The sequence below is a fragment of the Trachypithecus francoisi genome, unplaced genomic scaffold (assembly GCF_009764315.1).
Source record: "Trachypithecus francoisi isolate TF-2019V2 unplaced genomic scaffold, Tfra_2.0 Lachesis_group3, whole genome shotgun sequence".
In the NCBI taxonomy this organism is placed as follows: Eukaryota; Metazoa; Chordata; class Mammalia; order Primates; family Cercopithecidae; genus Trachypithecus; species Trachypithecus francoisi.
In genome coordinates, this window is record NW_022681468.1 from 13756820 (window position 1) to 13766809 (window position 9990).

The window sequence follows — 9990 nt, forward strand, 5'->3', positions numbered from 1 at the left end:
GGCAACACCCTTCTTTTAACTCCATCCTCACATACCACTGCAATGATGAAAGCAACATCTACCACCTTGTGTTAGCATGACTTGATGTGCCAGGCATTGTGTGGGAGGCTTTGTGTATATGATCTCTCTCTTTTTTTTTTTTTTTTAGACGGGGTCTCGCTCTGTCACCCAGGCTGGAGTGCAGTGGTGTGGTCATGGTTCATTACAGCCTCGGCCACCCAGGCTCAAGTGATTCCCACACCCCAGCCTCCCAAGTGGCTGGGACCACAGGTGTGTGCCACCACACCTGGTTAATTTTTGTATTTTTTGTAGAGACAGAGTTTCACCATGTTACTCAGGCTAGTCTTGAATTCCTGGGCTCAAGTAGTCCTCCCCCTTTAGCCCCTCTAGTAGTTGAGACCACAGGTGTGCACCACCACGCCTGGCTAATTTTGTTTATTTAACATAGAGACAAGGTCTCACTATGTTGCTCAGGCTGGAGTACAATGGTGCAATCCCACCGCCTTGAACTCCTGGGTTCAAGGGACTCTCCTGCCTCAGCCTCCCGAGTAGCTGGGACTACAGGCACGTACCACCATACCCAGCTAATTTTAATATTTTTAGAAGAGATAGGGTTTTGCCATGTTGCCCAGGCTAGTCTCGAACTCCTGGGCTCAACCAGTCCTCCCACCTCTGCCTCCCAAATTGCTGGGATTCCAGGTGTAAGCCATCGTGCCCGGCCTGTTACCTCTTCTGAGTCCTCATAGCACTAGTAGGAGGCACTATTATTGTCCCTGTCTTCTAGATGAGGATACTGAGTCTAGAGAAGTGGAGGAACCCGCCTGAGGTCACACGGCAAATATTAATTCGGGAACTCTCCAAGTCCAGCACTACCGCCCTGTTTCCCACTGCAGTGTTCCTTTGACCTCCACCTGCCTGTCTGAGGCTGCCCATGCTCTGGCCAGTTCTGGTTTTGTCCCGGAAATAAAGCCCCGGGTTCACAAATGATGTCAGTGCCAAGCTTTTTCAAAAGGTATTGTAATATTTAACACATACAAGAGAAAATATGTCACATATATATGTAATTCAAAAAACATAACAATAAAACAATTCCCCTGCCCTCAAACCTACCTCCCAACTTAAAAATATACTAATAAGTTTTCAAAAAACCTTTCATCTTTCGTATGTTTAGAGATCTGTTGTGTTTTCAAAATGTGAAACCTTTCTCAATATAACCTTCTAACTGGACACCTGAGTATCCCCTGTGGGTTAGCCAGCTGTCTCCCTCTAGCATCTTTTCTGGAGGGGCAGGCACTTGACTACAGTATTTTTTTTTTTAATTTTTTTAACTTTAAAATTTAATTTTTAAAAAAGAGATGAGGGTCTTACTAAATTTAATTTTTTTTTAAAGAGCTGGGGGTCGGCCGGGCGCGGTGGCTCAAGCCTGTAATCCCAGCACTTTGGGAGGCCGAGACGGGCGGATCACGAGGTCAGGAGATCGAGACCATCCTGGCTAACACGGTGAAACCCCGTCTCTACTAAAAAAATACAAAAAAAAAAACTAGCCGGGCGAGGTGGTGGGCGCCTGTAGTCCCAGCTACTTGGGAGGCTGAGGCAGGAGAATGGCGTAAACCCGGGAGGCGGAGCTTGCAGTGAGCTGAGATCCGGCCACTGCACTCCAGTCCGGGCGACAAAGCGAGACTCCACCTCAAAAAAAAAAAAAAGAGCTGGGGGTCTTACTAAATGTAATTATTTTTTAAAGAGATGGGGGTCTTATTAAATTTAATTATTTTTTTAAAGAGATGGGAGTCTTACTATATTTAATTTTTTTTTTAAAGAGATGGGGGTCTTACTAAATTTAATTTTTTTTTAAAGAGATGGGGGTCTTACTAAATTTAATTTTTTTTTAAAGAGATGGGAGTCTTACTAAATTTAATTTTTTATTAAAGAGATGGGAGTCTTACTAAATTTAATTTTTTTTTAAAGAGATGGGGTCTTACTAAATTAATTTTTTTTTAAAGACATGGAGTCTTATTAAATTTAATTATCATTTTAAAAGAGATGGGGTCTTACTAAATTTAATTATATTTTTAAAGAGATGGGGTCTCACTAAATTCATTTTTTTAAAGAGATGGGGGGTCTTACTAAATTTAATTTTTTTTTAAAGGAATGGGGGTCTTACTGTGTTGTGCAAGCTAGTCTCAAGGTCCTGGGCTCAGGCCATCCTCCTGCCTCAGTCTTTCAGGTAGCTGGGACTATAGGCATGTGCCACCATGCATTTTTTTTTTTTTAAATCATACTTCTGTCAGCAAATTCTGTGGGTCTGGCCTTCAAAATATATCACAAATCCAACCATCTCTTCTGCCCTGATCTAAGTCACAATATGGCTGGACTCCTGCAGTAGTCTCCCAGGCACTCTCCATCAGGCAGCTATGGTGAAGTTTTTCTTTTTTTAAAAAAAAAAAAAAAAAAGAAAAGAAGAGGAAATTGGGCCAGGCACAGTGGCTCACACCTGTAATCCCAGGACTTTGGGAGGCCGAGGTGGGTGGATCACCAGGTCAGGAGTTCAAGACCAGCCTGGCCAACACAGTGAAACCCCGTCTCTAATAAAATTTTAAAATTAGCCCGGTGTGGTGGTACATGCCTGTAGTCCCAGCTACTCAGGAGGCTGAGGCAGGAAAATCGCTTGAACCTGGGAGGTGGAGGTTGTAGTAAGCTGAGATCACATCACTGTACTCCAGCCTGAGCAACAAAGTGAGATTCTGTCACAAAAAAGAAAAAAAAAAGGGAATGGGCTGGGCGCAGTGGCTCACACCTGTAATCCCAGCACTTTGGGAGGCCAAGGTGGGAGGATCGCTTGAGCCTGGGAGTTTGAGACCTACCTGGGCAGCATAGCGAGACTTCATCTTTGCCAAAAAAATAAATAAAATTAGCCAGGCATGGTGACAACTGCCTGTGGTTCCAGCTACTCAGGAGGCTGAGGTGGGAGAATTGCTTGAACCAGGAGATCGAGGCTGCAGTGAGCTGTGATTGCACCATGACACTCCAGCCAGGGCAACAGAGCGAGACTCTGTTTCAAAAAAAAGGAAACCAGATGATGTTTCTCCCTGCTTGGTCCTGACCCTGGGACATACCTGTCCTGCTAGTTCAATCCTGAATCCTCAGCACTGACCAAGGAGATGGGAAGAGAGTTCATGGTCTTGCTACAGTTGACAAGGCCTTATGGTGCATCCCTCTTTCCCTGCAGGACAATGCCTGGCACTCACTGTTCCTTCCTTTTTTCCAGAAGCCTTTCCCAGACATGCTCATGGCTCATGCCTTCCTCCAGTTGCCTCTGCTCATCGGCACATCTGCCCTGACCTCTGACCTGCTCGACCCCTTTCCACTCCCCTGGTTCTCAGCCCACCATCAGTTAGATCAAATACACCCTTTTTATGACACATTGTCATGTGCCTTCCCCTTTATAAGCATGAAATAAATTCACAGGCAATAAAACCTACCCAAGCATACACTTTAAAAAATCAATAGGATGTAGTGTAATTTACATAAGAAAGAAAAGGAAATTAACTTCTAAAATTTTATTTATTTATTTATTTGAGACAGAATCTTACTCTGTTGTGCAGGCTGTAGTGCAGTGGCATAATCTCAGCTCACTGCAACTTCCGACTCCCTGGTTAAAGCGATTCTCCTGTCTCAGCCTCCCAAATAGCTGGGACTACAAGCATGCACCACCACGCCCAGCTAATTTTTGTATTTTTAGTAGAAACAGAGTTTCACCATACTGGTCAGGCTGGTCTCGAACTCCTGACCTCAGGTGATCCACCTGCCTTGGCCTCCCAAAGTGCAGGGATTACAGACAGGCGTGAGCCACTGAGCCCAATCAGGAAATTAACTTTTTTTTTTTTAGTTGGAATCTCACTCTGTTGTTCAGGCTGGAGTGCAGTGGCACAATCTCAGCTCACTGCAACCTCTGCCTCCCAGGTTCAAGCAATTCTCTTGCCTCAGCCTCCTGAGTAGCTGGAATTACAGGCATGCGCCACCACAGCCGGCTAATTTTTACATTTTTAGTAGAGATGAGGTTTCGCCATGTTGGCCAGGCTGTTCTCGAACTCCTGACCTCAGGCAATCTGCCCGCCTTGGCTTCCCAAAGTGCTGGGATTACAGACATGAGCCACTGTGCCTGGCAGAAATTAACTTTTAATAATTGAACATGTACTTCAGTAAATGAATGCTCTGGTGGCTATCTGCAAATATACGTAGACTGAGGTTGTGAGATGTTGACTTGAAATTGGCAGAGACATGATTTCCTCAGACAGTATACAACTCTTGGTGGAGTTCCAAACAAAATGAGTACAACCTTCCCTCCTTGTACAAGGTTCTTGAATTCCTGGAAATTCACTGAGTGATAAATCTGTGTACAAAATACTTTGTGGTTGATTATAAAACCAAGTGAGGTTCTAGGCTCAAATACTTATAAACAATTTTCACATGCATGGATGTCTGCTGCGACATTCTAAAGTCATGTAAGGAGATCAGTTTTCATTCCCTCACCTCTCCAACTATCTTGTGCATTGCAGCATGTCTGGCGTGTCTGACTCCAGCCAGCTGAGCGACTGCTGTGCCCCCACTCAATGGGACAACTAGTAAAAAACCTATAGAAATTTCAAAAATGTACGCTAGGCGGCGCTGCCACCCTGGGCAAGAACCACATCTAGGCCCTGGTTTTCTTCTTTCTCCTCACCCACCCCTGACCACGTGAGATTGAAGTATGCATTTTTTGTTTGTGTATGGCTTGTTTCCACGACTAGAGTGTGGGCTGCAGGAGGGCAAGGCTTTGTTTCTTTCTTTTTAAAAATGATGTGTGTGTGTGTATATGTATATATATGTGTATACATATATACACACATATATAGGGTTTTGTTTTTTGTTTTTTGTTTTTTGTTTTTTTTGTGTGAGACAGTCTCGCTTGTCACCCAGGCTGGAGTGCAGTGGCGCCATTTCGGCTCACTGCAACCTCTGCCTCCCAGGTTCAAGCGATTCTTCTGCCTCAGCCTCCTGAGTAGCTGGGATTACAGGCATGTACCACCACGCCTGGCTAATTTTTTTTGTATTTTTAGTGGACACGGGGTTTCACCATATTGGCCAGGTTGGTCTCAAACTCCTGATCCACCTGCCTCGGCCTCCCAAAGTGCTGGGATTACAGGCGTGAGACACTGCGCCCAGTCTATATTTTTGTATTTTAAAAGCCAGATATATTTTTAAAAGATCATGCTTACAATACGTAAATTACATAGTAAAGAAACATCAAAATAAAGTAGATGAATAAAAGGCACACTCGAAAAATTCGAGAGCGGAAATGACAGTTCTTTTTGTTTTGTTTCTAATGTTGGAAGAAAGAAAAAGAGATATATTAAAATTATTTTTTTTCAATAGAAGGCTTCTGTCAGTTGAAGCAATTAGTGTTGGCTTCTTTTCTCCTGTGTCTAAAGCAGGATTTTCCTGCACTGGCTTCTGAGGAGGTTCAGCCTTCCGCCATGTACAGGCGATACATCAAGGTGATAGCCACTGCTGACATGGCAAGGCTCATGCAGTTGGTCCACCAACTGGAACTAGAATCAACAGCAGTGATGAGAGTTTCCGAAGCTTGTTTAACTTTGGTCTGTCGTCTGGATGGGGCTCCTCAATGATACATGTTTGGGACAATTCCCTGGCATCTCAAAGATGCCTGACATCCTCAAAGTTCTCAGTAGCATCACCTCCAGCTTGTTCCCTTAAGACTTCTTCCCCACCAGGATGCTCTTCCAGAAATTTGGTCAAATCGTACACTTGTGGTGCAGAATCTGCCAGGTGCTCCTGCTGTCGTTGTGCTTCTGAATCTCCTCTAGGGTGTAGTACCTCACGGCCTCGTCCAACTGCTCGGCCATCTTGGTTGGCCGCGAGCCAGGCCCAGCACACATCGCCCTGTCAGGTGGAGCAGAGCTTGCAACTCCGCCAGCTCCACCTGGGACATTCCCCACGCCAGGCACCGCAAGGGAGGCTGGGCGGCTGGCTCAGGGGCGGGGAGCTGCAAAAGTGCATATATATATATATTTTAGAAACAGGTTCTTACTATGTTCCCAGATTGGTCTTGAACTCCAGGGCTCCAGTGACCCTCCTGCCTCGGACTCCCAAAGTCCTGGGATTACAGGCGTGAGCCACTGTGCCTGACCAGGGTTTTGTTTCTTCCGCTGGTGGTACCCCCAATGCCTACAACAGCGCCTGGCAATGACGCTCCCCAAGGGGGAGTGGATAAATGAGTGGTATCCAAGCCCTCCCTAGTTTCCATCCCTAGAACTCTACGTTAAAGAGTATTCAGATCCTTCCTTTCCTTCCCTTTCCTCCCCCCCTCCCTCCCTCCCTCTTTCCCTCCCTCCCTCCCTTCCTCCCTTCCTTCCTTCCTTCCCCGGAGTCTTGCTCTGTCACTCAGGCTGGAGTGCAATGGTGTGATCTCGGCTCACTGCAACCTCCACCTCCTGGGTTCCAGTGATTCTCCTGCCTCAGCCTCCTGAGTAGCTGAAATTACTCAAAGTGATCTACCTTTAGTCGCTTTTAAATCCAACTCCTGATTTTGGACAACATAGAGATTTTTGAATCCCTTTCTTTGCTCACATCGTGTTTTTTCACTTTTTTGTGTTTTGAGATGGAGTCTCATTCTGTTGTCCCACCATGATCTCAGTTCACTGCAACCTCCACCTCCCGGGTTCAAGCAATTCTCCTTCCTCAGCTTCTCAAGTACCTGAGATTACATGTGTGCACCACCATGCCTGGCTAATTTTCGTATTTTTAGTAGAGACAGGGTGTTCACCATGTTGATGAGGCTGGTCTCGAACTCCTGACCTCAAGTGATCTGCCCGCCTTAACCTTTCAAAGTGCTGAGAGTATAGGTGTGAGCCACCGTGCCTGGGCTCACATTGTATTTGAATTCGATTTTACACTGACAATGGTTCCTGCCAGCCAGGCACTGCACCGGTGCTGCATAAGCGTCCTCTCATTTGATCCTCCAGGAACTCCCTTTGGTTAGGCACTGTCATTAACCTCACTTGACAATGAGGAAACTGAGGCTCAGTGGAGAGGCTGGGCAATTTTCTCAATGTCACACCCACTGAGCTCAAGGCCTGGGTTTTGAATACCAGGCCCTTGCTGTCCACGCACAGAGTCACCAGGCTATATACCCCTCTGGACACACTTCAGGCAGTTCAGTGTGTTACAGTTGAGAGAAGTCTAGTCTAGGAGACAGAAGACCTGGGTTCGAGGTATTAAGTCTGCACTGGCTGACTGTGTGACTTTGGGCAGTCCCTTAACCTCAGCTTCCTAGTTTCCTCATCGACCAAGTGAGTAAGAAGAACCAGCCAAGGCCAGGCATGGTGGCTCACGCCTGTAATTCCAGCACTTTGGGAGGCCAAGGCGGGCGGATCACCTGAGGTCAGGAGTTTGACACCAGCCTGGCCAACATGGTGAAACCCCATCTCTACTAAAAATGAAAAAATGAATGGTGCACGGTGGTATATGCCTGTAATCCCAGCTACTCGGGAGGCCAAGGTGGGAGGATCTCTTGAACCCAGGAGGCGGAGGTTGTAGTGAGCTGAGATCATGCCACTACCCTCTAGCCTGGGTGACAGAGCAAGACTCTGTCTAAAAAAAAAAAAAAGAAAAAAAAGAAAAAAAAGGAAGAAACAGCCAAAAAGACAAATTGGACCCAAGGCTGCATGGACTGCTGTCTACCTCCTCAGGAGGGAATTCAGCTCTGCTCTGAGCCAGCCAGGGGGCTAGGTGTACCCAGGATGGCCTGGTGAAGGCCCTGAGGACAACATCCACATGGGGGGAGGGGCTTCCACTGGAGGGACAGGGGGCTGTTCCGGCCTGGAGACAGAGGACCAGTGGGTGGGTGGGTGAGAAGGACCTTCTGAGGGAGGAGAGTTTGCCGGTTTTCCAGGTGTCCTGACATGACCCGGCACTCCTGAACAATAGCCAGAGACAGGGATGAAGGTCAATGTTCACACTCCTCAGGGTGGCCTCCATCTTAGGTTAGAAGATGAAAAGATCTGATGCCACCCTGAGGGAATCAAAAGCTAGGCACAAAGGGAGGAAGAACTTTCTGTAAGCCAGGGGTATGGATACAGAATGAGGGGCCATGGTGGAGGAGAATGCTGGGTGAGCAGAGGCATGTCAGGAAAGTTGTCCAGAAGCTTCAAGCCAGGCTTTCCAACATGAAGATGCTATTTGCATATAACCTATGCCCCCTCCACATACACACACACACACACAAAAGACCAAGATGCCTTTCCTTCCTCTTCCCACTAAACCTTAAAAATCCTTCAGGGGCTTTCCTAGGCACGACATGGAGGAAGCTGCTGTGATCTATTCCACCAACCCTGCTGGGACCAGGCCTGCATGGATATTTCTGGCTCTCTCAAAAGAAAACAAACCTTTACCCGCTAATGTAAGCAGGCAAAATCTTTACCCAACAAAATAAACAAACCAGCTTCTGGAGGCCATGCCCGGCTTTCCTAATATGGCATCGGGTTGGTACCCTTGGCACCCAATCAACATGGATAGTCCCGCTCCCAGAAGAAGAGAAGAAGAAATAGACTACAGGTGCAGATAAAAGTCACATTCACATTGAGGTGGCTTCAAAGTTGGACAGTGCTCTTCAGGGCTGGGGTTGCCAGATAAAATACAGAAGGCCCAGTTAAACTGTAATCTCCCATAAAAAGTGAATATTTTTAAAAAATAGGTTAGGTGTGGTGGTGCACACCTGTAATCCCAGTACTTTGGGAGGCTGAGGTGGGAGGAACGTTTGAGCCCAAGAGTTTGAGACCAGCCTGGGCAACATGGCGAGACCTCGTCTCTACAAAAAATTTAAAAAGTTAGCCGAGCATGGTGGCGCCTGCCTGTGGTCTCAGCCACAGGAGGCTGAGGTGGGAGAATCATTTGAGCCTGGATGGCTGGGGCGGCAGTGATGACCACACTACTGCACTCCAGCCTGAGTGACATTGCTAAAAAAAAATAATAAAAATAATAATTAAAAAAAGTATATCCCACAGCCCATTTAGAACATACTATAAAAATTATTCATTGTTGGCTGGGCATGGTGGATCATACCTCTAATCCCAGCACTGTGGGAGATTGTGGCAGAGGGATCTCTTGAGGTCAGCAGTTCCAGACGAGTCTGAGCAGCAAAATAAGACCCTGTCTCTACAAAAAATACAAAAATTAGTCAGATGAGGCTGAAGTGAGCTATGATGGCATCACTGCACTCCAGTCTGGGTGACAGCTGGAGACCCCATCTTTAAAAAAAAAAAAAATAATAATAATAATTCATTGTTTATCAGAGATTCGAATTTAACCAGGCCTCTTGTATTTTTATTTGTAACCTTCTGGGTTTTATATAAATATGGTAAACAGGCCAGACGTGGTGGCCTACATCTGTAATCCCATCACTTTGGGAGGCTGAGGTGGGAGGACCACTTGAGGTCAGGAGTTTGAGACCAGCCTGGCCAACATGGCGAAACCCCATCTCTACTGAAAATACCAAATTACCTGGGCGTGGTGGCGCACACCTGTAATCCCAGTCACTTGGAAGGCTGAGGCAGAAGAATTGGTTGAACCTGGGAGGCGGAGGTTGAAGTGAGCCGAGATCACGCCACTGCACTCCAGCTGGGGCTACTGAGTGAGACCCTGTCTCAAAGATAAATACATAGATAACTATGGTAAACAACCCAGGCCAGGCTGACGGGAGTCTTTAAAGGGAGTACCTGCCATAGGGGGACTTGGTGCTTATAATTCTGGGCTTTCGTTACATATGAAAATGCAGTCCCTTTTGCACTAAAGACAATCAAAGCTTAAATAGCTGCTGCTGAATGGGTATCACCGTTTTAAAAGCTACAGCAGAAGTTAAAATCAGTTTCAGCCTTTAGGAGATACCTTTGACTTCTCGTTACTGAAGGAGTTTGACCCATTATTCACCTATGA

The 9990-nt window shown here is 46.3% G+C and overlaps 1 pseudogene; it reads right to left on the reverse strand.

Moving 5' to 3' along the window:
- Positions 1-5454: 5454 nt before the first annotated feature.
- Positions 5455-5903, reverse strand: LOC117071134 (annotated as a pseudogene).
- Between the last annotated feature and the right edge of the window lie 4087 nt (positions 5904-9990).